This window comes from Etheostoma cragini, chromosome 20, assembly GCF_013103735.1.
Source record: "Etheostoma cragini isolate CJK2018 chromosome 20, CSU_Ecrag_1.0, whole genome shotgun sequence".
In the NCBI taxonomy this organism is placed as follows: Eukaryota; Metazoa; Chordata; class Actinopteri; order Perciformes; family Percidae; genus Etheostoma; species Etheostoma cragini.
The window spans coordinates 2,090,942-2,093,281 of record NC_048426.1 but is presented as its reverse complement, the minus strand read 5'-3'; the positions used below and the strand labels follow the sequence as shown (position 1 = coordinate 2,093,281).

Below are 2,340 nucleotides of genomic sequence, written 5' to 3'. Positions count from 1 at the left end.
TTCCACTGGGATGGTTTTGGATCAATATTTGATAACTGTGATCATGCTGTTCATAGCAGACATTTTCACACTGTCTCGGGTATGTTGGGGAATTCCTGTATACCTGTCCTTAACAAACACTGAATATGACCTAAATTACCCTTGAGGTGTGTCGGCATGCACACCTCACACTACTTTACAACTGTTATTCTGTTTTGCAGATATTTGGTTATTAACCAAAGAATTTGACAAAGTGAAAGTTTAGCCTGATTATGTCAGAAAATGATGTCAAAAAGTCAGAGGACCACTGAGGATTTCACTATGAATTATCTGAGGGGGTTTCTCTGCCAAATTCAATGGCAAATTTCCATTATGGATGAATCGGCTGATTATTTTCAGCAATGGATTAATGTTTTGTAAGAATTCTGAATATAGTGACAAATGTTTTTCACAGTCACCTAGAGCCCAAAGTGACACCTTCATTTATGTGTTGTCCAACCAACAGTCCAAACCTCAACATTATAACTAAAACATTAACATTATTATTAAAAGAATAAACCATTTTTTCGGAACCATAAACATTTTTTACATGAAAAACGATATGTCAAAGAATTGCCATAGATAATTACAAAGTAAAAGTGCAATGCTTTAAAGCTGCAGTAAGGAGTTCTGAGAAAACGTGGACTTAGCCTAAAAATTTGAACAAGCCCACTTTACAGGTCCCTCCCCCTTGCTCTCTGCTGCGCTACAGCTCCTCCCTCAAAGCTCCTCCCCCACAGCTCCTCCCCCACAGCTCCTCCTCCACAGCTCCTCCCCCACAGCTCCTCCCCCACAGCTCCTCCTCCACAGCTCCTCCCCCACAGCTCCTCCCCCACAGCTCCTCCTCCACAGCTCCTCCCCCACAGCTCCTCCCCCACAGCTCCTCCCCCACAGCTCCTCCCCCACAGCTCCTCCCCCACAGCTCCTCCCCCACAGCGGGGCCTGCCGTGAACGCGCAGGCTAGTAAGCAGGGCCGCCGATGCTTTCCACATCCTCATGGACAATACTGGGGATTTATTCTGAGGAGGGTATAGCTTATGTAAAAAAATTGATTTAAAATATTTCTATTAAAAGTTTTGTAAATTTTGATAAAAGGGTTTAAAATTATTTTTTATGTAATCGCTCATTTGTGAGAACAAAAGTAGCACTTTACACAGTACATTACTGAATTACCTTTTGTATCAATTTAAAAAAGTAAACTTTCAGTAGGAATGATGAATCACTGAGGAAGCTCAATAAGCCAAGGAATAACAACATCTTAGAAATATGTAGGTTTTATTAGCATATGGGTAAAATAAATCAGCTTTTTTTGCAAAGTACTCCTGCACAAGGAAATACTGAACATTTTGATTTGGACTGAAAGACGATTCCTTCACGTGCCTCTATGTCCGGGGCAATGTCTGACCTGTTGAAGGAGCACAAAGAATTTGTATCAGACATTTGATTTACAAATCGCATCGGTTGGGGGAAGAAAACATGTATGTTTAAAAATATTCAAAAATAGAATTATGCCTTGCCAAACTTTGACAGGGACAACGCTCAATTAAACTAGTTTCACCATAGCTACATTTACTGTGATGGACAAAACAACATTTTGGCTTACTAAATTTAGGTATCGAAACAATATTGCTTATACTGAGGGTGAAGGAGTTAGCAGATAAATGCTAAAATCTTTGCCTGCTAGAACGTTCCTGCCGAGCTACAAGCTAACAAGCTAGCTAACCGTTAGACTTAGCAACAAGCTACAGAGTAAACTGAGATTTGCGCTATCACCAGTGTACTGAAAGTGTACTGTAATCATCGATATCTTAGTTGTGTAGTTCTTAAAAAAAATGAAACAAATCAAGCAGGGATACTTACATGTCAAGCAGAAATGTGGCTAACGCTAGCTCTGAATCCGTGTTGAACCCTTTCAGGAGGCGTAGCTCCCTCCACCTCTGAAAAGACGCTCTGATGTTGACCCTTGTTTTATTTCGGGCTCGGTTTGATTCTTTCTTTTTAGCTCGCTTTTTGTTGTCGGTCTTCTTCTGTTTGACCGTCTTTGTTTTCTGAGCAGGTGTCACTCGAGAAATTGGCAGTTTTCCTGAAAAGTTGTTTCTCCGCGATTAGCACAGCTGCAGTACACTGGCAATCTTGAGCTTGAAGGGCACGCGCTGTGCGGGGGAGGGGTATGAGCAGCGCGTACGTACACGAGAGTGATTGACACTGCTAAGACACTCCTCCTGGCTCTGATTGGCTGTTCCTGACCGGGAGCGGTGTATTTCTGCAAGTGGCAGTAGGAGCACAGGGAGGAGCCACAGGAGCTTGATTTTTTCACAGATT

The 2,340-nt window shown here is 42.1% G+C and overlaps 1 long non-coding RNA gene across 1 annotated transcript; it reads right to left on the bottom strand.

Annotated features, from left to right (window-relative positions):
- Positions 1-1,279: 1,279 nt before the first annotated feature.
- On the bottom strand, positions 1,280-2,340 carry LOC117936410. Its single transcript, XR_004654941.1, has 2 exons — positions 1,879-2,340; positions 1,280-1,423 (listed from the first exon to the last, which is right to left on the bottom strand). It is a non-coding gene; the product is annotated as an uncharacterized LOC117936410 (long non-coding RNA).